A 26,314-nucleotide genomic window follows, 5' to 3' on the forward strand; every position below is an offset into this window, starting at 1 on the left:
GGATGTTATACACAAAGTTAACATTTTGTCACTCTGAGGAAGAATTCAGAATTTCAGCATAAAGGATTCCATAACTGGTACCACACAGATTCAATGAACAATAGACAATGGCCATAAAATTCATAGTACTTAACCTAAGACGCTAGGAGATATAGAACTTACATATTGTCAACCAAGGCTAAATGTTTGTATACATGGTGGCTGTAAGTAAACTTTTGCTGCTTGGGAGGGCCCCCATCAGAAATGGGTAAGGGAAGGGCAATGAAACTTTATGGGTACGTTTGTAAAGACATAAACCAGAGAAATAACGAATAAACCATTCAAATAAACCCATTTTAATTTCCACATTGTTAATTGCATACCATGTTTACGTTTGTATTCCTTTTTGCCTGCTTCATTTACTGCGTTTTTATATTTTCTCCTTTCATCAATTAAATTCAATATTTCTTCTGTTACCCAAGGATTTCTACTAGCCCTCGCCTTATTACCTCCTTGATCCTCTGCTGCCTTCACTACTTCATCCCTCAGAGCTACCCATTCTTCTTCTACTGTATTTCTTTCCCCCTTTCCTGTCAATTGTTCCCTTATGCTCTCCCTGAAACTCTGTACAACCTCTGGTTCTTTCAGTTTATCTAGGTCCCACCTCTGGTAAAATAACGTCGAAAAAGCAGTTTAGTTTACCATTGGAAACTTTATTCTACTCACAAAACATAGTTTATAAATTGCACAATTGATAAAAGGAAATATTTTAATACAGGATGGCAAAAACCAACTGCGTCCAACAAAAATGTGAACGAATATTCCCTGAATGAGTTTCCAAGTTCTACAATGGATCGAAGGATGACCTATGCCATATCACATCTACAATCTAGGTTTAAATTAAGTTACACAAAAGAGAAAACTATCAAAATGGTCTACAGTGACCCTCAATTATCTTTAATTACTTATCTAACTTGTCGTAAATTACAGTGGCTGATGTGGCTTCTCAATAACTATATAACAGAAAAATCATCGCGTTTCAGATTTTTACTTCAAGTGGCAAATACGAACACCATGAGCTTTAATTGACGATCGACACTAGTATTACGCAAAAAGAGGGTGTAACAGATGAGACTTCCGCAGTTCTGAGTGAAGCTTTATGCGCTGTTATGCGGCATCGCGTGCGTTCATTACCTTGTCAGTGTTCGTCAAGGGGCAGCGGGCAGCACAGCTCTGCTCACCTCGCCGTCTCGGAAGCAACTCTCCCCTAACTTCTCCTTACTACAATTTACCGAAGTTGGTTTAAAAAACTATCTGGCTGTGTTTTCGTCTGACCAATCAGGATCTCAGTGTTAACCTTAAGCTCCGCCTACAAAAATTCTGTCTATCCAATGAGAAACGTTATACTTTTCGTGGTGGGGCAATGTTTTTAAAGTTTGCAACATTACAGAGATGCGAAAAAGTCTCACGCTAAAACTTTCGTTTCTCCCCTCGGAACTGCATCTGTCTCACGGTGGGAAGGTACGACATGCATTTAGGCATTCTTGTGTTAGTATGTGGTATTCCATTTGCTCACTCATTACCCGTATTACTTTCGTTAATTTAATGTCACGATTTATTCGGAGCTATGTGACATACTACTGGACTTGCTTATCATGTCAGGGTCTTCATGGAAGGTGTTGGATTTGCCTGACACCTTACATATCACCACCCTTCGAACTTAATTTTTTCACTGAATTTAGGCAATGATTGAATCGTTGTCTAAGTCAGTCAAAAATTATTCCTTTATCTAAATTTTGTTGCCTACTGTTCAGCCACGTTATTCTGGTTCTATGCTACTTTGTATTACTAATTTATATTTTTATATTCTTCCACATTATTCTCAAAAATGACAAGAGAAGAATATTTTTATGCTATTATTAATTTTTAATTATTTTCTTTCTTTATTTAAGTGTGAAGTTTGTTTTTTAAGAAGTTTGTTATCGAAAGTGAGGAGTCTTTCAGATCGATTTTCTTAGAAATATATATTTTTTTATAAATGTAGTAATTAAGTAAAATCTATTCCTAACACATTTTCTAAATATTGTGTACAAGTAAAATGTTTTTGTTTCTAGACACTCATTTCAACATTGTTACACTAACAAATAAGAATTATTTCCAAGAATTGCTTTGACAAAGAAATATACATACACAAGTATTGAGATATTATCCTAACAAATGTTAAAAAAAAGGGGAAAACATCCAACAAGATAATTTTTATTCTTTGTTTTTATAAGGAGAAAATAAGTAAAATATAGTTATTCTTTTATTTTTATGAGGAGAAAATACGTGGCATGTAGTTTTAGTGTTTATTATGCCTAACTTTTGTTCTTTACATACTGTCCATTTCAGAACTAATGACCTATTTTTATCGATAGTCTGTTTTTTTCTTAAGTCCTAGTCAATGACTGTTATTTTGTAGTTTATTAGCTGTCTTGTGTGCTTAACTTATTTAGTTTTTCACACATTTCTTTTGCACAATTCCTACATCACATAATTTGATTTCACACATTCACACAATCCTATGAATGTTTAAGCATGAGGTTGGCGAATGTTTTTTGCACGAAGGTGGTGGACTTGAGCGAGATGGATGTGGGCAAGTATTTGATGTACAGCTTCATTCGTGGTTCCTTGTTGGCTTTGTAACAGTGTGTTGCTGTTGTAGAGGTCCCATAATGGAATGGAGCTGTGAGTGCAGAATCTCGTGGTTTACTGGCTTTGTATGCGTGAAAGTCATCGTTATGTGTCGCTGAAAGCGCTCGTTTTTCGTTGTAATACTTTGCAGACGACTAGTTTACAATAGGATAGGGATTTGGGAAGGTATGTCGTCTATTCTTCACCCATCTTCTTTCTTGGTCTCAATCTTACGAATCTTCAACTTCTGTTCTTCCTGCTTTTTCTCTGCATCTTACTTGCTTCTTGGTTCTTCTCTGGGCAGGATATGGAAATATTTATTGATAACTAGCCGCTTTGAAGTTCTCCTCTCAGTAACAGTTTGATAAATTGTTTGGGCGTGTCATTTTTACTTTGTGGAAGTTTTCTTCAGTTTTGTGCATCAGCGTGCTGTTTAATAGCAGTAGTGTGACTTTTACACTTTTTTTTTTTTTTGCCAGTGGTGGCTTGCCTAAGCGGTCTTCTCGTCGGGCCGTTTTTTTGCTCGCTCCGCTGACTGGGGGCGTTCCGGGGTTTACAAGCGGTGAAAGTCCTTTGTTTGCTTGTCAGTCCCTGCACCCATCCCTTCAGCAGTAGATTTACAAGCGCCCTTTGTTGGTCTCACTGTCCTTTCCCTTCTCTCCACACTTCTGCCTTGTAGGAATCCTGTCTTGCTAATTACATCCTTTTCTTTCTTGATACTTCTCACATTGCAACTTGCGGGTCGTTTTATCTGGTCTCTGCAGGAGTATTTAAAATGGTTCTTACAAAAAGTTTTACTTATATTCATCTAACATATGTCTAGTACCTACATTGTTTTACGGCTTTTTTAAGAAGCTTTACGAATTTTGGCACCCTTTCCATGTTACAATTCTGAGATAATTTGAGTCTTAACTTCTACAAAAATCCTCAAATTCATTTTTTTTATTTTTTGTGTAGTGTTGTGGTGCACAGCATTTTAGTATTTCATGCTGTTAGACTATCTACTCTTTATCCCTTCACCTTAATCTATGGTACTATTGGTGTTGTTTTTGTTTTGTTTTTATTGAAACTACTTTCTTTTTCCCACCTTCCTCTCTCTTCATTCTTCTTTCTCCTGACGATCTTATCTGCAACATAATTTTGAAATATTATGCTGATTATTTACCAGTAATAAAATTAATCTTCAAACTTTTTGATATGGCTCGCATGGTGAAGTCCTAAGGTTTTGCCTGTTTTTGGGTTCATTAGTTCCACAGCATTATCATGAGCAATTCGGCTAATTATGACAGGTCCTTTGTATGCAGCGTAAAACTTATGTATTTTGTGTTTCTGTTTGCTGGAGAGATGGTGTGTTTTTACAAATACTTTCTGGCCTACTGAGAATGTTCTTTTAATTGCTGTTCTATCTCTTCTTTCTTTACTTTTAATGGCTGCCTTTCTGATGTTGGAGAGTGCTGTTGCTATGACTTGTTTGTGCTGTCTACGTGGTACAATAGGAAATCTAACATTTTCTCGGGTTATGTTTGGGGGTTCAATACTTTTAAATACAGTAACTGGAGGTAGTAGTGTAGTGCTATGTGGCATTTCATTTATTACTTCTTGAAAATCTTTAAGGTATATATCCCAAGTGTTGTGTCTTTTGCCTGCATATAATCGGCATAAAGTGCCTATGTCCTTCATAGATCGTTCTGCTGGATTTACACTAGGTTTGTACTTAGATATGTAGATGGGTTTTATTTTGTGTTGTTTTAACGTGTTCTGCCATTGCACTGATTTGTATAGTGGGCCATTATCCGAAATTATTCGTTCCACTCGACCTACTTGTCTGAGAAAATCTTGTCTAAATGCTTTACTTATAGTAAGACCTGTCGCCCAGTTTAATGGTGTCAAGGTAACATATTCAGAAGCAAGTTCCAAAATGACAAATATGAAACTATATCCATTTTTTGTGCGTGGGAGAGGCCCCATAAAATCTGTTGCAGCTATTTGTTTTAATCTTTTAGGGATTATTGGAAACATAGGTGGTTTGGTTTGGAAAGTGACGTGTTTAGCCCTCATACATTTTTTGCATTTGACTAATACTGTTCTAATTCGTCTTTCCATATTAGGAAAATCGCTTGTTTGTTTTATTTTTAAAAAGCATTTCTTTGGTCCAAAGTGGCCATTACTTAAATGTGTATACCATATGTACTTATTAATTAGTTTATCTGGGATATAAATTAACCATTCATTCGTTGCAACATTTCGTCTAAAAAATAAAACATTGTTTTTTAAGAGATAGTGCTGTCGAATGTCTGGAAAATCCTTACTTCTCCACTTGTGTTTGATTCCTAGTATTTCGGGATCCTTGTCCTGTTCTTTGCCTATGTTTTTCAATGCTGTCGTAATGTACTTTTAGAAAGGTACTTGTTTCATATAGTACATTGTAAACTGGTCTTCTGCTGCTTCCAAACCTATGTTATTGGATGCACCCTATGGACATCGTGATAAAGCATCTGCTAATACATTGCCGGCCGAAGTGGCCGCGCGGTTCTGGCGCTGCAGTCTGGAACCGCGAGACCGCTACGGTCGCAGGTTCGAATCCTGCCTAGGGCATGGATGTGTGTGATGTCCTTAGGTTAGTTAGGTTTAACTAGTTCTAAGTTCTAGGGGACTAATGACCTCAGCAGTTGAGTCCCATAGTGCTCAGAACCATTTTTTTTGCTAATACATTCGCTTGTCCTGGTTTGTGTGTAATAGTGAAGTGAAATTCTTGTAGTATTAACATCCATCTGGCTAACCTCCCATGAGTTAGTTTGGCGGATAACAGAAATTCTAATGCTTTGTGGTCAGTGTATACTTTTGTTTTTCTTCCGAATAGGAAGTATCGAAAACGTTGGAAGCCCCATACAATGGCCAATGTTTCCAGCTCCGTGACTGAATAGTTTTTCTCGCTTTTTGTGAGTACCCGACTGGCAAATGCAGTTGTTCTATATGATGTTAGCCCTGCCTGTTCGTATTCTTGGAATAAAACAACTCCTAAACCTGTTTTCGCACTATCAGTGGCCATACAAAAATTTTGTGTTAGATCAGGATGTGCTAAAATTGGTGCTGTTGTTAGTGCGTTTTTCACTTTTAAAAATTCTTCATTGGCTTGTTGATCCCATACCCATGGCGTGTTTTTTCCAGTCAATGCACATAGGCGTGGTGTTGCGAGAGAGTCGATACAAATAAATTTCTTATAGAATCCGGTGAGACCTAGAAATCCTGTGAGAGCTTTCTTATTATATGGAGTACAGAATTCTTTGATTGCCGTTAGTTTTTCTGGGTCGGGCATTACCCCTTTCTCGGAAATTATGTGTGCTAGAAATTTGACCTCTCGCCTTCCAAATTTGGATTTTGTTATATTTACTGTGACCCCATGCTCTTTCATTATCTATAAAAACTGATTTAATGTGTCGTTGTGATGTTCCCAAGAGGGTTCTGCTATAATCACATCATCAACATAACAAGTACTTTTTTGTAAAATTTCAGGACTGAGTATAGTATTAAATCCCCTAATAAACGCTGCTGATGATATGTTTAAACCAAATGGCAATCGTTTAAACTGGTAACATCTACCGAATACTATTTTCTACATTCTGGGGCCAATTCTGTTTGCCAGAAACTACTCCATAAATCAATTGATGAAAATATCGTAGCACCGTGGAAGTTTTGTATCAATTCCTCTAATTTTTCTGGGCGATCTGTCTCAGTGATTATGATTGTGTTGATCTGTCTGGAATCAAGCACTAACCTGATGCTCCCATCTCGTTTTTGTACAATATGGAGTGGGCTGTTATATGTGGAGGTAACTGGTTCAATAATATCGTCATCTAACATTTTAGATATCTCCTGGAATACTTTATTCCTGTAGCTTAATGGGATTGTATAGGGTGGCACTCTAAATGGTTTGTGCTGTTTTACTTCAAACTTGTACTGAAAGTGTTTAATATTGCCAGTCTTAGGTAAAAATACCTCTGCTTTATCTCGTAAAATACCCTCTAATTCTCTTTTACTGTGTTCCGAAATACCTTGAACTTCTTGCAATTTTTCGTCGATTTCTTTATGGACTTCTAACATGAGTTGAGGCGATTCCCCCTTTTGTGCATACCATTCTAATTCTTCATCCTCTTGGTCTCGCGTCATTCTTAATTGTTTGTTTATAACTGGTATTTCTTCTAATTTTAGCTTTTGATCAAAGAGAAGTATGACATTCCCGAATGTTACGCTACCTTTCCCCATATCTATTATCGCTCGTCTCTCATTTAAAAAATCTGCACCTATAATCAAATCTACAGTTAGTTTAGGTATAATTACGAAGATGGCTTCGATCTTTTGACCTTGGCACGAAAGAGTTAACCTTGTTTGTCTCGTAACTTCCGCAGCATTGTTTCTAATAGGACCTCTTACTTTAATCTTACGTGTTTTCAGAACTGGCAATTCCTCATTGGCATTACACTGCATGAATAAATTTTCTGAGATGGCAGTCAGTTCACTTCCGCTATCAGTTACAATATTGACTGGGATATGCTTTATCATGGCCTTCACAATTGGTTGAATTTGAAAGGGTTGGTTCTTTTCTTCTTTTTCTTGCATCAACGTATCCTCCACTGAATCATACATGAGTCTTTTTATGAATTGCCCTTGTGAATTCGAACTTTCTGTAGGATAAGTTTCGACTGCTACTTCTCTCTCGTTTATTTCCTCTTCCCTATTTCTTCCTTCATTTACGCTTTCTTCAACATCCTCTACTTTTTCCTCATGCTCGTCTATCTTCTCCTTCTTCGTCGCTACTTCCACATAATCGCATCTAAATGCTCTAATTATCGCTTCATAACTTCCTTCATTATATACGTTGGGTTGTGTGCCCACTCGTAACTTATTTTCAACTTCTGTCGACTGCGCATGATCCTCATTTAATTCGCTTTCCCTGGTTTCCATCTCAAATAGCTCTGCAATACTCATTACTTCGTCCTTTCCTCCTACATTCGTTGTATATGCCTCTGGTAATTCATCTTTCTCGTCAGTATTCTCCCAATTAATTTCGTCCTAACACGATATTGTTATTTTCTTGTCTTCGTTTTCATCTGGTCCCTGCGGATTTGTTTCTTCTTTCTTCTCTTCTCGTGATAAGATTTTTACTTCTCTGTTCAAGGTGCTGCAATTGTCCTGGGTCGGTGCGTCATTCTCTTTGGCATGGGCGCTTAGCTGTCAATTCGAACGTTTATCGGGGTTTGGTGGTCTTACCTCCACCTCTTCTATCTGTATTCTCTTTTCTTGTTCAGATTGTTGATAGTGGTTTCTTTGTTGATAATTTGTCGGTCTATTGGTTCTCCAGTACCCGTTCCGGTTGTCGTTATTCCATCTGTAATAGTTGTTGCCGTTCCTGGGTGAATTATAGTTATTGCCATATTCTCTTCTAAATCCATAACCGGTTCTTTGTTGAAATCTATTGTCGTTTCTTGGTGCGAAGTTATCACGTGGTTCGCAATTATTGTTTCTTCGCACTGTGTCTTGTGGATTCCACTGCTTTTTGCTTTCGTTTTCACGTGCGCTTCGTCGTTTTCTTGCGTCATCTTCCGAAAATATGAACTCTAGTTCCCTTAGAATACCTTTAAATGCTTCGACATCATTGCGTCCGCGACCTACTAATGATTGCTGGTATTTCAATGGTAGCTTCATCGCGCATAATTTAATCAACTCTCCGTCACTGTAAGCATTGATTTTTCTTTGCCATTACTTCGAAAAATTTCACGGGACTCTTCTCTCCTGAATTTTAAATATATGGGTTCTGTAATAATTTGTACTTCACTCTGTTCTGTGCTTCGCTGGACCAATATCGTAAGAGAAACTTCTCTCTGAAATCTTCCTAAGATCGGCATGTCGCTGCAACATTCTGCATGGTTTCTGCGACTGTTCCTGACATGTGTGCACATATAAAGTCTAATTTGTGAGCTAGCGTCCAGTGTTCTGGTAATCCTTCTCGGAATTGATCAATAAAAGTTCGTGGATGTAATGAGTTTCTTTCTCGAAAGTGTTGAAATTTTCTGACTGTGAGGAAATGATCGTTGTCGTACTTCGTCATAGTTCCATATGAAATTCGCGATTCTTCGCCACTTTTGTTTCTGATCATTTCTCCCGTCGTTCTTTCCGGTTGTGGTAGATCCATTGGATATTGTCCACTGTAACGCCTACCCTTGCGTAGTATCGTTGGAGTGGTACGCAATTATTTTCTTCCATCGGTTGTGAACGTGTAGCTGAATGCATTGTACTGTACTCCTCGCGACCTGGCTTTCCATTGTCTGGTATTGGTTCGGTATCTTGTCTGGCTAACCTTGCTGCTTTATTGCACGATCCAAATTGTCTTTAAACATACATTTGTGGTTCCGGATGTGTTTGTGATGACGTTTGTTCATCAAGAATTTCGAAACGTGTTTGTTGCTGTGCAGGCTGTCTGATTTCACGCATGTTACTTTCCGCCGGTGATTGGAATCGCAAATGCGTAATATCTTCGTTAATTGCTTGTTTTTCCGGTGCTGTTACAGATACGGATGTGGTTGCAGACTCTGTGCTTGTTCGATCCTGTTCACTACGCTCTTCAATGGTTTGCAACAACTCTGTTCGCAATTTCTGAAATTGTCGCTTCGTTTGCGCTTTTATTTTGACTATGCGGTTATCATATCTTTTTAGCGCTGCTTTTGTGATATGTTTGTGTGTGTTACACTGTTTTCAACAACTTCACGCGCTGTACCTGCTGCTTGTCTAGTAATTTCGTTTACCTGTTTCTCTGCTTTCTTGACTTCTCCGTGGGTGTTGTTATGTAATGTTTTGATCTCGTCCTGAGTGTCATTACGCAATGTTTGTACGTCCGCTTGTACCTTGTTAACGTCTGTTCTCAATTGATTGTGACCTGTTATTAAGTTTCCCATCACTTCTCGAGATTCTTTTGCTTCGTCTTCAATATGACTTAGGTGTAACTGAATTTTTTGTTTTGTTCTTTAATCTCACGCATTTGTCTTGTAGTTTCTGCATTCTGAATTTGAATTTGGTTCGCTATATCTTTATTTTGCCTTGTCATGGTTTCCGTAAATTGTTGTAATAATTCTGCCAGATTGGTGGGTCCTATTGCGTTTTCTTCCGACGTCCTACGCTCTGTGTTTTCGCCCAAGTGTTGGTTCGCAACCGATTGCATTGAACTGTGCTGTGACACGTTTCTGCTCGCATTCCTTGTAGTCTGTGGTGAGGGAGCTCTGATTACTTGTACTATGGGTTCTACGTATTCAAGACGCAAGTTAGAATCCTCATCGACTGTCTCTCTACTTTCCTGCTCCTCTGTCGTATGCTGACATACGTTTTCTATCCTTTGACGTACATTATCCTTGTTATGGTGCGTTATATGTCTTATTTCTCGCGATACTGCATCGTCTGTTGTACTGTCCTCTATTCTCTGTCCATATTCATGCTGGGTCTCTACCTCAATTCGGTCAAGCTCTCGATTTGCCATTGCTAATCTTTCCGAATCCCTTATTTTCTGTTTTAAAAGCAATTCACGTGACCTACTTCGAGTCAACATGCGCTCATACGATCTCACGCGTTTCATAAACTTTTTGCACACACGACTTGACAATCAATTCACTTACTTGTTGGGTCAGAACCAGCTTGTCAACGATGTATCCGCCACCTGTGCGCTTGCATTGAGGAGAAAACTTAATTCTAACAATATTAAAATTCATAACTTAATTATGCTATTGTCTCTGCCAGAATGTCTCACTTTTATTGAATACTTTCTTACTATCTATCGCTGCAGCTACTGTTTTCGACTATTTATAACGTTCAAAAAATTTTTTTATTACGAAAATTTTTCAACAGGATATTTTTCTGACATAGTTAGGCATGTGGTCGACCTTCAATCATGGTATTTTACCATCCTGGCAGGGTCGCCATTTTCTAACATTCTGCGTGGTGTCTGTTTGTTCTATATTGTGTCTCCCTACCACATTCGCGCAACGACGCTCTGAGCATGTTTTTAGGGGATTGACTAGTTTGAACCTGGGACCTGTGCTGGTAAGGAGACGCCAGACCACACATGACATGTAGAATTCAGAAGAGTTCAGTGAGACTAGCGATGATATAATCAAATACTTAATGGTTTCAGCGTCAGCTCCACTGCACTCCCTGTAAAAGAATCTTAATACTAACTAAATTTAGTGGAAGGGGTTCAAGGCTTTCCTATTTTTAGTTAGCTGGTAAAATAACGTCGAAAAAGCAGTTAAGTTTACCATTGGAAATTTTCTTCTACTTACAAACCATCGTTTATAAATTGCACTATTGATAAAAGGGAATGTTTTAATACAGGATGCTAAAAACCAACTGCGTTCAACAAAAATGTGGACGAATATGCCCTGAATGGGTTTCCAAGTTCTACAATGGATCGAAGGATGACCAATGCCATATCACATCTATAATCTAGGTTTAATTTAAGTTTCACAAAAGAGAAAACTATCAAAATGGTCTACAGTGACCCTCAATTATCTTTAATTACTTATCTAACTTGTCGTAAATTACAGTGGCTGATGTGGCTTCTCAATAACTATATAACAGAAAAATCATCGTGTTTCAGATTTTTACTTCAAGTGGCAAACGTGAACACCATGAGCTTTAATTGACGATCGACACTAGTATTACGCAAAAAGGGGGTGTAACAGATGAGACTTCTGCAGTTCTGAGTGAAGCTTTATGCGCTGTTATGTGGCATCGCGTGCGCTCATTACCTTGTCGGTGTTCGTCAGGGGGCGGCAGACAGCACAGCTCCGCTCACCTCGCCGTCTCGGAAGCAACTCTCCCCTAACTTCTCCTTACTACAATTTACCGAAGTTGGTTTAAAAAACTATCTGGCTGTGTTTTCATCTGACCAATCAGGGTCTCAATGTTAACCTTAAGCTCCGCCTACAAAAATTCTGTCTATCCAATGAGAAACGTTATACTTTTCGTGGTGGGACAAGGTTTTTAAAGTTTCTAACATAACAGAACGTGAAAAAGTCTCACGCTAAAACTTGCAGCTGGTGTGGCCCTTTTAGCGTTATCGTAAGATCTGTACTGTTCTTCTGGATGGCTCTATCTTTTAACATGGGCTGGGGGGGGGGTGGTCCTGACATAACAGAGACGTGAAAAAGTCTCACGCTAAAACTTGCGGCTGGGGGGTGGCCGTCTTTGTGTTATCGTAAGATCTATACTGTTCTTCTGGAGGACTCCAGCTTTTAACATGAGCTGGGGGGTGGTCCTGACGTAACAGAGACGCGGAAACGTCTCACGCTAAAACTTGCGGCTGGGGTGTGGTCCTAGCGGTTAGCTGGCTACGTGGGTGTCCGTCCCTTATCGTTGGGCCTTCCAGCTTAACACGGTTCTGCTCTCGGCTTCTATTCTCGTTTCTCCCCTCGGAACTGCGTCTGTCTCACGGTGGGAAGGTATGCCATGTATTTAGGCATTCTTGTGTTAGTCTGTGGTATTCCATTTGCTCATTCGTTACTCGTATTACTTTGGTTAATTTAATGTCACGATTTATTCGGAGCTATGTGACATACTACTGGATTTGCTTATCATGTCAGGGTTTTCATGGAAGGTGTTGGATTTACCTGACACCTTATAAGCTATGATTAAGTTCTGCTCTGTGCAAAATTCTACCAGACGGCTTCCTCTTTCATTTCTCTCCCCCTTTCCATATTCACCCACTATGTTTCCTTCTCTCCCTTTTCCTACTCTCCCCCTACTCTCCAGTCACCCATGACTATTAAATTTTCGTCTCCCTTCACTACCTGAATAATTTCTTTTATTTCATCATACATTTCATCAATTTCTTCATCATTTGCAGAGCTAGTTGGCATATAAACTTGTACTACTGTAGTAGGCATAGGCTTCCTGTCAATCTTGGCCACAATAATGCGTTCACTATGCTGATGGTAGTAGCTTATCCGCACTCCTACTTTTTTTATTCATTATTAAACCTACTTCTGCATTACCCCTATTTGATTTTGTATTTATAATCCTGTAGTCACCTGACCAAAAGTCTTGTTCCTCCTGCCACCGAACTTCACTAATTCCCACTATATCTAACTTCAATATATCCATTTCCCTTTTTAAATTTTCTAACCTACCTGCCCGATTAAGGGATCTGACATTCCACGCTCCGATCCGTCGAACGCCAGTTTTCCTTCTCCTGATAACGACGTCCTCTTGAGTAGTCCCTACCCGAAGATCCGAATGGGGGACTATCTTACCTCCGGAATATTTTACCCAAGAGCACGCCATCATCATTTAATCATACAGTAAAGTTGCATGCCCTCGGGAAAAATTACGGCTGTAGTTTCCCCTTGCTTTCAGCCGTTCACAGTACCAGCACACCAAGGCCGTTTTGGTTAGTGTTGCAAGGCCAGATCAGTAAATCATCCAGACTGTTGCCCCTGCAACTACTGAAAAGGCTGCTGCCCCTCTTCAGGAACCACACATTTGTCTGGCCTCTCAACAGATACCCCTCCGTTGTGGTTGCACCTACGGTACGGCCATCTGTATCGCTGAAGCATGCAAGCCTCCCCACCAACGGCAAGGTCCATGGTTCATGGGGGTACGAATAAATAATAATAAATAATAAATTATAATAAATAATGAGAATAAATAATAATAAATGATGAATGATAATGAATAATAATAAAGACAAGTATGGTTCTAAAAGAAGGTTGTATACGTGGAAAACCCTGGAGATACTAAAAGGTTTCAGATAGATTATATAATGGTAAGACAGAGATTTAGGAGCCAGATTTTAAATTGTAAGACATTTCCAGGGGCATATGTGGACTCGGACCACAATCTATTGGTTATGAACAGTAGATTAAAACTGAAGAAACTGCAAAAAGGTGGGAATTTAAGGAGATGGGAACTGGATAAACTGAAAGAACGAGAGGTTGTACACAGATTCAGGGAGAGCATAAGGGAACAATTGACAGGAATGGGGGAAAGAAACACATTAGAAGAAGAATGGGTAGCATTGAGGAATGAAATAGTGAAGTCAGCAGAGGATCAAATAGGTAAAAAGACGAGGACTAGTAGAAATCCTTGGGTAACAGAAGAGATACTGAATTTAATTGATGAAAGGAGAAAATACAAAAACGCAGTAAGTGAAGCAGGCAAAAAGGAATACAAACGTCTCAAAAATGGGATCGACAGGAAGTGCAAAATGCCTAAGCAGGGATGGCTAGACGACAAATGTAACGATGTAGAGGCTTATCTCACTAGGGGTAAGATAGATACCGCCTACAGGAAGATTAAAGAGACCTTTGGAGAAAAGAGAACCACTTGTATGAATATCAAGAGCTCAGGTGGAAACCCAGTTCTACGCAAAGAAGGTAAAGCAGAGAGATGGAAAGAGTATATAGAGGGTCTATACAGAGGCGATGTTATTGAGGACAATTATTACGGAAATGGAAGAGGAGGTAGATTAAAATGAAATGGGAGATATGATACTGCGTGAAGAGTTTGACACAGCACTGAAAGACCTGAGTCGTAACAAGGCCTCCGGAGTAGACAACATTCCATTAGAACTACTGACAGCCTCGGGAGAGCCATTCCTGACAAAACTCTACCATCTGGTGAGCAAGATGTATGAGACAGGCGAAATTCCCTCAGATTTCAAGAAGAATATAGTAATTCCAATCCCAAAGAAAGCAGGTGTTTACAGACGTGAAAATTACCGAACTATCATTTTAATAAGCGACAGCTGCAAAATACTAACGCGAATTCTTTACAGACGAATGGAAAAACTGGTAGAAGCTGACCTCGGGGAAGATCAGTTTGGATTCCGTAGAAATGTTGGAACACGTGAGGCAGTACTGACCCTACGACTAATCTTAGAAGAAAGATTAAGGAAAGGCAGACCTACGTTTCTAGCATTTGTAGACTTAGAGAAAGCTTTTGATAATGTTGACTGGAATACTCTCTTTCAAATTCTGAAGGTGGCAGGGGTAAAATACAGGGAGCGGAAGGCTATTTACTATTTGTACAGAAACTAGATGGCAGTTATAAGAGACGAGAGACATGGGAAGGGAGTGAGACAGGGTTGCAGCCTCTCCCTGATGCTATTCAATCTGTATATTTAGCAGGCAGTAAAGGAAACAAAATAAAAATTTGGAGTAGGTATTAAAATCCATGGAGAAGAAATAAAAACTTTGAGTATTGCCAATGACATTGTAATTCTGTCAGAGACAGCAAAGGACTTGGAAGAGCAGTTGAACGGAATGGACGGTGTCTTGAAAGAAGGGTATAAGATGAACATCAACAAAAGCAAAACGAGGATAATTGAATGTAGTCGAATTAAATCGGGTGATGCTGAGGGAATTAGATTAGGAAATGAGACACTTAAAGTAGTAAAGGAGTTTTGCTATTTGGGGAGCCAAATAACTGATGATGGTCGAAGTAGAGAGGATATAAAATGTGGACTGGCAATGGCAAGGAAAGCGTTTCTGAAGAAGAGGAATTTGTTAACATCGAGTATTGATTTAAGTGTCAGGAAGTCTTTTCTGAAAGTATTTGTATGGAGTGTAGCCATGTATGGAAGTGAAACATGGACGATAAATAGTTTGGACAAGAAGAGAATAGAAGCTTTCGAAATGTGGTATTACAGAAGAATGCTGAAGATTAGATGGGTGGATCACATAACTAATGAGGAGGTATTGAATATAATTATGGAGAAGAGGAGTTTGTGGCACAACTTGACTAAAGGAAGGGATCAATTGGTAGGACATGTTCTGAGGCATCAAGGGATCGCCAATTTGGTACTGGAGGGCAGCGTGGAGGGTAAAAATCGTAGAGGGAGACCAAGAGATCAATACAGTAAGCAGATTCAGAAGGATGTAGGCTGCAGTAAGTACTGGGAGATGAAGAAGCTTGCACAGGATAGAGCAGCATGGAGAACTGCATCAAACCAGTCTCAGGACTGAATACCACAACAACAACAACAACAACACGGTTTTGCATGCATTATTCTGTTGGAATTTGAATTTCGCGCCTATTTTTTCTGGAGCCTTAGGTTAGTGGACATAGCACAATCGGTCTATTTTCCCGCCAAAATTCTAACTTACCGCCATTTTTTCTCGTTGTTTAGGTTAGTGGACGTAGCACAATTTGCCTATTTGCCCACCAAAATCAGCCGTCTTGGATGACGTCATGCGCTGTTGCCAAGTCTACATGCCACCAACTTGTATGACGTCATCACCTCCATCTTGAATAAATTTGGCAACAGTGGAAAGTGGGGTCGCACGAAGGTTGCCCTACTACTTGAAGCGCCTAGAACCACTCGGCCACACCGGCCGGCTGTCACATTGAACGATTCTCTTCAGTCATAATTGGTCCCACTCTTGCAGGATCTTTTTCACGCCGCAGGGTGTCGAAGAGTTGATGTTTTAGCAGATTCCTGATATTAAATGTACACCTGTGAAATAGTTGTACGGGAAAATCTCCACTTCATCACTATCTCGGAGATGATGTATCCTATCGCTCTTACACCGACTATAACACCACGTTCAAACTCACTTAAATCTTGATAATCTGATATTGTAGCAGCACTAAACGATCTAACAACTGCGCCAGACATTTGTTGTCTTATATAGGTCTTGCTGACCACAGCGCCGTATTCTGCTTATTTACAAGTCTCTGCATTTGAATACACAAGTCTTTACCAGTTTCTTTGGCCCTTCTGTGTATAGCATAATTGTACATAAGCGTGACACTCTTGGTGAGGTCTGGAGGTCAATCCATTTGTCTGAAACACTTCATCGTTGCAAACGTTTTTGGCGTGTAGCTGGTTCTATCTCTTGTGTTGGAAAGGCTGATACATTGGCTGCCATGTATGAAGACACTATGAATTATCTCTGTACGTATAGTGTGCATCAGTATGGTGTCAAAAGAGAAAGGTAAGGGACACCCAACAATTGGCCTGAAATATACGCTGAAATCTGTGCATACAAGAAGCCAATATCCTAAATTCTGTACAAGTGAAGGTAAAGAAAGAAACAGTTGATTTTTTTTATGTAATGATCCAAATGTATGGCTGTTGAAAAAGGAATGTATATTACCGCAAACCATGTTTGTATTTTGTTCATACCTCTCAGTGTCTACAATACTGCAGCAGCACCAAGCTGTCTGAATCGCCTTCCCTTCACAGTCAAAGTCTTCGTTCATTGTTAAACTAAACGATAGACAATACTTTAGTATGTATCTATACCCTGTAACGTATATATATTTAAAACCATTGCACACCAAATCCTAATGTTGTTTATATCATGGTGGGGCGGGTCGAACGTCAAGTGTTTGTTGTAATTACTCCTGTGATGTTGCACAGGAAGCCCAGACGAAGAAGAACATAAGAAGACTGGCATATTCTTACCCTATAATATACGAGCGATCAAATCCATCGCCAGAGAAAGTAAAGCCGAACAATGTCTTTATATTTCTCGCTGTTGCTGTGGAAAATCAAGATCAAATTCTACGATATTTCTGTTTTGGTCGTCATTTGGGCGTCAACGTATTTTATTTGAGTCACACATCCCAGAATCCCGAAACAGTTAGCGAAGGATAATGGAAATCTCATTGTTGTTGTTGTTGTGGTCTTCAGTCCAGAGACTGGTTTGATGCAGCTCTCCATGCTACTCTATCCTGTGCAAGCTTCTTCATCTCCCAGTACCTACTGCAACCTACATCCTTCTGAATCTGCTTAGTGTATTCATCTCTTGGTCTCCCCCTACGATTTTTACCCTCCACGCTGCCCTCCAATACTAAATTGGTGATCCCATGATGCCTCATAACATGTCCTACCAACCGATCCCTTCTTCTGGTCAAGTTGTGCCACAAACTTCTCTTCTCCCCAATCCTATTCAATACCTCCTCATTAGTTACGTGATCTACCCATCTAATCTTCAGCATTCTTCTGTAGCACCACATTTCAAAAGCTTCTATTCTCTTCTTGTCCAAACTATTTACCGTCCATGTTTCACTTCCATACATGGCTACACTCCATACAAATACTTTCAGAAATGACTTCCTGACACTTAAATCTATACTCGATGTTAACAAATTTCTCTTCCTCAGAAACGCTTTCCTTCCCATTGCCAGTCTACTTTTTATATCCTCTCTACTTCGACCATCATCAGTTATTTTGCTCCCCAAATAGCAAAACTCCTTTACTACTTTAAGTGTCTCATTTCCTAATCTAATACCCTCAACATCACCCGACTTAATTCGACTACATTCCATTATCCTCGTTTTGCTTCTGTTGATGTTCATCTTATATCCTCCCTTCAAGACACCATCCATTCCGTTCAACTGCTCTTCCAAGTCCTTTGCTGTCTCTGACAGAATTACAATGTCATCGGCGAACCTCGACGTTTTTATTTCTTCTCCATGGATTTTAATTCCTACTCCAAATTTTTCTTTTGTTTCCTTCACTGCTTGCTCAATATATAGATTGAATAACATCGGGGATAGGCTACAACCCTGTCTCACTCCCTTCCCAACCACTGCTTCCTTTTCATGCCCCTCTACTCTTATAACTGCCATCTGGTTTCTGTACAAATTGCAAATAGCCTTTCGCTCCCTGTACTTTACCCCTGCCACCTTTAGAATTTGAAAGAGAGTATTCCAGTCAACATTGTCAAAAGCTTTCTCTAAGTCTACAAATGCTAGAAACGTAGGTTTTCCTTTCCTTAATCTTTCTTCTAAGATAAGTCGTAAGGTCAGTATTGCCTCACGTGTTCCACTATTTCTACGGAATCCAAACTGATCTTCCCCGAGGTCGGCTTCTACTAGTTTTTCCATTCGCCTGTAAAGAATTCGTGTCACTACTTTGCAGCTGTGGCTTATTAAACTGATTGTTCGGTAATTTTCACATCTGTCAACACCTGCTTTCTTTGGGATTGGAATTATTGTATTCTTCTTGATGTCTGAGGGTATTTCGCCTGTTTCATACATCTTGCTCACCAGATGGTAGAGTTTTGTCAGGACTGGCTCTCCCAAGGCCGTCAGTAGTTCCAATGGAATGTTGTCTACTCCGGGGGCCTTGTTTCGACTCAGGTCTTTCAGTGCTGTGTCAAACTCTTCACGCAGTATCTTATCTCCCATTTCGTCTTCATCTACATCCTCTTCCATTTCCATAATATTGTCCTCAAGTGCATCGCCCTTGTATAGACCCTCTATATACTCCCACCTTTCTGCTTTCCCTTCTTTGCTTAGCACTGGGTTTCCATCTGAGCTCTTGATGTTCATACAAGTGGTTCTCTTATCTCCAAAGGTCTCTCTAATTTTCCTGTAGGCAGTATCTGTCTTACCCCTAGTGAGATAAGCCTCTACATCTTTACATTTGTCCTCTAGCCATCCCTGCTTAGCCATTTTGCACTTCCTGTCGATCTCATTTTTGAGACGTTTGTATTCCTTTTTGCCTGCTTCATTTACTGCATTTTTATATTTTCTTCTTTCATCAATTAAATTTAATATTTCTTCTGTTACCCAAGGATTTCTACTATCCCTCGTCTTTTTACCTACTTGATCCTCTGCTGCCTTCACTACTTCATCCCTCAAAGCTACCCATTCTTCTTCTACTGTATTGCTTTCCCCCATTCCTGTCAATTGTTCCCTTATGCTTTCCCTGAATCTCTGTACAACCTCTAGTTCTTTCAGTTTATCCAGGTCCCATCTTCTTAAATTCCCACCTTTTTGCAGTTTCTTCAGTTTTAATCTACAGGTCATAACCAATAGATTGTGGTCAGAGTCCACATCTGCCCCTGGAAATGTCTTACAATTTAAAACCTGGTTCCTAAATCTCTGTCTTACCATTATATAATCTATCTGATACCTTTTAGTATCTCCAGGGTTCTTCCATGTATACAACCTTCTATCGTGATTCTTAAACCAAGTGTTAGCTTTGAAAAAAGGCAATCTGAATTTAAAACACACTTACTTGGTGCATTTAGGAACCGACATAACATTCAACGATTTTGTAAAGATATGTTCAAATTGCTGAAATCACACACAGTTCGGGTTTATCAGAGCAAGAAAATTGATTGATCGTAGATACAGATGGAACTTCCAGGAGTTTCTTCATATGTAGTTATGAAAAAGTGATGAGTGCATTAGTTTACGTCACACTACGAACAAATTTGCACGTAAATCAGGCACTCAACCTGAGAGGATAGGTGTGCATAGACAGAGAACGAGTCTATACGTTGATGGATAATTTCAGCCTCTGGAACTAAAGTTAAAGAGCTAGAGATATATGCCCAGACCCTTCTGAGAATGATCATCGACTTAGATGCTAGGGCTAAGGAACAAGAGATGTATACCTTGATCATTCTGAGAATGAAAGTAGGTGACTTAGCTTTAAAGGTTGATAGAACTGGAACTGTTGTACACGACTTAACTGTAAGGGTTGTTAGAATTTGACAGAATGTATAAAATGTGCATCCTGTGAAGGAGTCCGCTTCGTATACAGGGTGGTCCATTGATCGTGATCGGGCCAAATATCTCACGAAATAAGCGTCAAACGGAAAAACTACAAAGAACGAAATTCGTCTAGCTTGAAGGGGGAAACCAGATGGCGCTATGGTTGGCCCGCTAGATGGCGCTGCAAACGTCAAACGGATATCAACTGCGTTTTTTTAAATAGGATCCCCCATTTTTATTACATATTCGTGTAGTACGTAAAGAAATATGAATGTTTTAGTTGGACCACTTTTTTTGCTTTCTGATAGATGGTGCTGTAATAGTCGCAAACATATGGCTCTCAATTTTAGACGAACAGTTGGTAACGCGTAGGTTTTTTTAAATTAAAATACGAACGTAGGTACGTTTGAACATTTTATTTCGGTTGTTCCAATGTGATACATGTACCTTTGTGAACTTATCATTTCTGAGAACGCATGCTGTTACAGCGGGATTACCTCTCAACAGCGAGTGGTTCGCCTTCCGTAATGTTCGCACGTGCATTGACAATGCGCTGACACATGTTGTCAGGCGTTGTCGGTGCATCACGATAGCAAATATCCTTCAACTTTCCAAACAGAAAGAAATCCGGGGACGCCAGATCCGGTGAACGCGTGGGCCATGACGACCAATCCACCTGTCATGAAATATGCTATTCAATACCGCTTCAACCGCAAGTGAGCTACGTGCCGGACATCCATCATGCTGGAAGTACATCGCCATTCTGTCATGCAGTGAAATACATTCCTGGAAATGGAAAAAAAAACACATTGACACCGGTGTGTCAGACCCACCATACTTGCTCCGGACACTGCGAGAGGGCTGTACAAGCAATGATCACACGCACGGCACAGCGGACACACCAGGAACCGCGGTGTTGGCCGTCGAATGGCGCTAGCTGCGCAGCATTTGTGCACCGCCGCCGTCAGTGTCAGCCAGTTTTCCGTGGCATACGGAGCTCCATCGCAGTCTTTAACACTGGTATCATGCCGCGACAGCGTGGACGTGAACCGTATGTGCAGTTGACGGACTTTGAGCGAGGGCGTATAGTAGGCATGCGGGAGGCCGGGTGGACGTACCGCCGAATTGCTCAACACGTGGGGCGTGAGGTCTCCACAGTACATCGATGTTGTCGCCAGTGGTCGGCGGAAGGTGCACGTGCCCGTCGACCTGGGACCGGACCGCAGCGACGCACGGATGCACGCCAAGACCGTAGGATCCTACGCAGTGCCGTAGGGGACCGCACCGCCACTTCCCAGCAAATTAGGGACACTGTTGCTCCTGGGGTATCGGCGAGGACCATTCGCAACCGTCTCCATGAAGCTGGGCTACGGTCCCGCACACCGTTAGGCCGTCTTCCGCTCACGCCCCAACATCGTGCAGCCCGCCTCCAGTGGTGTCGCGACAGGCGTGAATGGAGGGACGAATGGAGACGTGTCGTCTTCAGCGATGAGAGTCGCTTCTGCCTTGGTGCCAATGATGGTCGTATGCGTGTTTGGCGCCGTGCAGGTGAGCGCCACAATCAGGACTGCATACGACCGAGGCACACAGGGCCAACACCCGGCATCATGGTGTGGGGAGCGATCTCCTACACTGGCCGTACACCACTGGTGATCGTCGAGGGGACACTGAATAGTGCACGGTACATCCAAACCGTCATCGAACCCATCGTTCTACCATTCCTAGACCGGCAAGGGAACTTGCTGTTCCAACAGGACAATGCACGTCCGCATGTATCCCGTGCCACCCAACGTGCTCTAGAAGGTGTAAGTCAACTACCCTGGCCAGCAAGATCTCCGGATCTGTCCCCCATTGAGCATGTTTGGGACTGGATGAAGCGTCGTCTCACGCGGTCTGCACGTCCAGCACGAACGCTGGTCCAACTGAGGCGCCAGGTGGAAATGGCATGGCAAGCCGTTCCACAGGACTACATCCAGCATCTCTACGATCGTCTCCATGGGAGAATAGCAGCCTGCATTGGTGCGAAAGGTGGATATACACTGTACTAGTGCCGACATTGTGCATGCTCTGTTGCCTGTGTCTATGTGCCTGTGGTTCTGTCAGTGTGATCATGTGATGTATCTGACCCCAGGAATGTGCCAATAAAGTTTCCCCTTCCTGGGACAATGAATTCACGGTGTTCTTATTTCAATTTCCAGGAGTGTATCTTGTAGTAACATCGGTAGAACATTACGTAGGAAATCTGCACACATTGCACCATTTAGATCGCCATCGATAAAATGCGGACCAGTTATCCTTCCTCCCATAATACCGCACCATACACTAACCCGCCAAGGTCACTGATGTTCCACTTGTCGTAGCGCAGTTTGTCTGCTACTGATGTGTGGATTAGCCGCGACAGCAACTAAAATACCTACTTGGGCATCATCATTTGTTGCTGTGGTGGATGACGTTTCACATGTGGCTGAACACTTCCTGTTTCCTTAAGTAACGTAACTATCCGGTGAACGGTCCGGACACTTGGATGATGTCGTCCAGGATATCGAGCAGCATACATAGCACACGCCCGTCGGGCATTTTGATCACAATAGCCATACATGTACACGATATCGACCTTTTCCACAATTGGGAAACGGTCCATTTTAACACGGGTAACATATCACGAAGCAAATACCGTCCGCACTGGCAGAATGTTATGTGATACTACGTACTTATACGTTTGTGATTATTACAGCCCCATCTATCACAAAACGAAAAAAGTGCTCCAACTAAAACATTGATATTTATTTACGTACTACACGAGTATGTAATAAACATGGTGGTTCCTATTTTAAAAAAAAACGCAGTTGATATCCGTTTGACCTATGGCAGCGCCAACTGGCGGGCCAATCAAAGCGCCATCTGGTTTCCCCCTTCAAGCTAGACAAGTTTCGCTCTTTGTAGATTTTCGTTTGATGTTTATTTCGTGAGGTATTTGGCCCTGTCAGTATCAATGGACCACCCTGTATAACATGATGCCGACGAATCATTCGTACATCTATAGGTCCAGATTTAATTGTATCGTTGTGGTTCGTGCAATCTTCTATCGATCATTGGCACCAGCTCCATGAATTTCTGTGAGCTAAACAGACATCCTTCCTCTTCGTAGTATGAAGCACAGAACCTCACACACATGTCATATGATAGACTGCATATACTTTCATTCCAATGAAGATGTAAATTCTGAGTTCAAGTAGACTCTGGCATTAGTACCTGCAGGTCTAAAATCTGGTGGAAACATTGCTACATTCCCTCTTCTATTGCTTTGAAATAGAAGTATGATGAACCTGGGCTTCTCCAATTGGGCAGAGGTTTCAATAGCCCCCGTTTTCCACCCTGCAGTCTGTAGCACTGTACACATAAAAAGATAGAAAGATAACGGTAGACATACAGCGGCATTCAGAACCTTTAAAAGCTTCAAACACTGCACATCTGATACAGCGATGTGCAGCATTTTTCTATTATTTTATTGACAGCGATATCGTTCTCCACTTGAGCTCCTTGATTGTAAGAGTTGTTATCCGTTGCACTCTGTGCCAGAATAAGTTCTAGTTAAACAATTAGTACAATTTGCCACATACCTTCAAAGTATCCCATAAGCAGTTACAGACGTATATATCCAGTAATATCTCGTACTCTTCCACTGTTCTACCCACTGTCGCATTTGTAAACCATTCAGCAATTTCTAAATCATTCAGATCCCAGGGAGAAGCAGAGACATACTTTTTAAGAGTTCGTGCGTACATTGCATGTATGGTCAATCCAATCTACACTCCTGGAAATTGAAATAAGAACACCGTGAATTCGTTGTCCCAGGAAGGGGAAACTTTATTGACACATTCCTGGGGTCAGATACATCACATGATCACACTGACAGAACCACAGGCACATAGACACAGGCAACAGAGCATGCACAATGTCGGCACTAGTACAGTGTATATCCACCTTTCGCAGCAATGCAGGCTGCTATTCTCCCATGGAGACGATCGTAGAGATGCTGGATGTAGTCCTGTGGAACGGCTTGCCATGCCATTTCCACCTGGCGCCTCAGTTGGACCAGCGTTCGTGCTGGACGTGCAGACCGCGTGAGACGACGCTTCATCCAGTCCCAAACATGCTCAATGGGGGACAGATCCGGAGATCTTGCTGGCCAGGGTAGTTGACTTACACCTTCTAGAGCACGTTGGGTGGCACGGGATACATGCGGACGTGCATTGTCCTGTTGGAACAGTAAGTTCCCTTGCCGGTCTAGGAATGGTAGAACGATGGGTTCGATGACGGTTTGGATGTACCGTGCACTATTCAGTGTCCCCTCGACGATCACCAGTGGTGTACGGCCAGTGTAGGAGATCGCTCCCCACACCATGATGCCGGGTGTTGGCCCTGTGTGCCTCGGTCGTATGCAGTCCTGATTGTGGCGCTCACCTGCACGGCGCCAAACACGCATACGACCATCATTGGCACCAAGGCAGAAGCGACTCTCATCGCTGAAGACGACACGTCTCCATTCGTCCCTCCATTCACGCCTGTCGCGACACCACTGGAGGCGGGCTGCACGATGTTGGGGCATGAGCGGAAGACGGCCTAACGGTGTGCGGGACCGTAGCCCAGCTTCATGGAGACGGTTGCAAATGGTCCTCGCCGATACCCCAGGAGCAACAGTGTCCCTAATTTGCTGGGAAGTGGCGGTGCGGTCCCCTACGGCACTGCGTAGGATCCTACGGTCTTGGCGTGCATCAGTGCGTCGCTGCGGTCCGGTCCCAGGTCGACGGGCACGTGCACCTTCCGCCGACCACTGGCGACAACATCGATGTACTGTGGAGACCTCACGCCCCACGTGTTGAGCAATTCGGCGGTACGTCCACCCGGCCTCCGGCGTTCCCACTATACGCCCTCGCTCAAAGTCCGTCAACTGCACATACGGTTCACGTCCACGCTGTCGCGGCATGCTACCAGTGTTAAAGACTGCGATGGAGCTCCGTATGCCACGGCAAACTGGCTGACACTGACGGCGGCGGTGCACAAATGCTGCGCAGCTAGCGCCATTCGACGGCCAACACCGCGGTTCCTGGTGTGTCCGCTGTACCGTGCGTGTGATCATTGCTTGTACAGCCCTCTCGCAGTGTCCGGAGCAAGTATGGTGGGTCTGACACACCGGTGTCAATGTGTTCTTTTTTCCATTTCCAGGAGTGTAGAATCCGTACATACGATATCACGTGATACAGGAACGCTGAAGCATTACGTATAAGATTTGGTGCCACTATAAAAGTATAAACCCATTTCGTGAATGATCCATCAAGATATTTGAAACTCTCTCATGGGAGCGTTAAAACGCCTTGGTATTGGGTGACAATACCAATTTCATCGTTTTTGTTAAACGTGGCTGATGCATAAGGTTTACGCGAGAAGTATTCTTGAAGTATAACACGCTTCGCTGTACTACACTCCTGGAAATGGGAAAAAGAACACATTGACACCGGTGTGTCAGACCTTCCACACTTGCTCCGGACACTGCGAGAGGGCTGTACAAGCAATGATCACACGCACGGCACAGCGGACACACCAGGAACCGCGGTGTTGGCCGTCGAATGGCGCTAGCTGCGCAGCATTTGTGCACCGCCGCCGTCAGTGTCAGCCAGTTTGCCGTGGCATACGGAGCTCCATCGCAGTCTTTAACACTGGCAGTATGCCGCGACAGCGTGGACGTGAACCGTATGTGCAGTTAACGGACTTTGAGCGAGGGCGTATAGTGGGCATGCGGGAGGCCAGGTGGACGTACCGCCGAATTGCTCAACACGTGGGGCGTGAGGTCTCCACAGTACATCGATGTTGTCGCCAGTGGTCGGCGGAAGGTGCACGTGCCCGTCGACCTGGGACCGGACCGCAGCGACGCACGGATGCACGCCAAGACCGTAGGATCTTACGCAGTGCCGTAGGGGACCGCACCGCCACTTCCCAGCAAATTAGGGACACTGTTGCTCCTGGGGTATCGGCGAGGACCATTCGCAACCGTCTCCATGAAGCTGGGCTACGGTCCCGCACACCGTTAGGCTGTCTTCCGCTCACGCCCCAACATCGTGCAGCCCGCCTCCAGTGGTGTCGCGACAGGCGTGAATGGAGGGAC

General features: G+C 42.2%; 1 protein-coding gene across 2 annotated transcripts in view; it reads left to right on the forward strand.

Moving 5' to 3' along the window:
* The window catches only part of LOC126176870 (cytochrome P450 4C1-like), a 155,737-nt gene that overhangs the window by 71,557 nt on the left and 57,866 nt on the right, over positions 1-26,314 (forward strand). The window lies entirely within an intron of this gene.

This window comes from Schistocerca cancellata, chromosome 3 (assembly GCF_023864275.1).
Source record: "Schistocerca cancellata isolate TAMUIC-IGC-003103 chromosome 3, iqSchCanc2.1, whole genome shotgun sequence".
Taxonomy (NCBI): domain Eukaryota; kingdom Metazoa; phylum Arthropoda; class Insecta; order Orthoptera; family Acrididae; genus Schistocerca; species Schistocerca cancellata.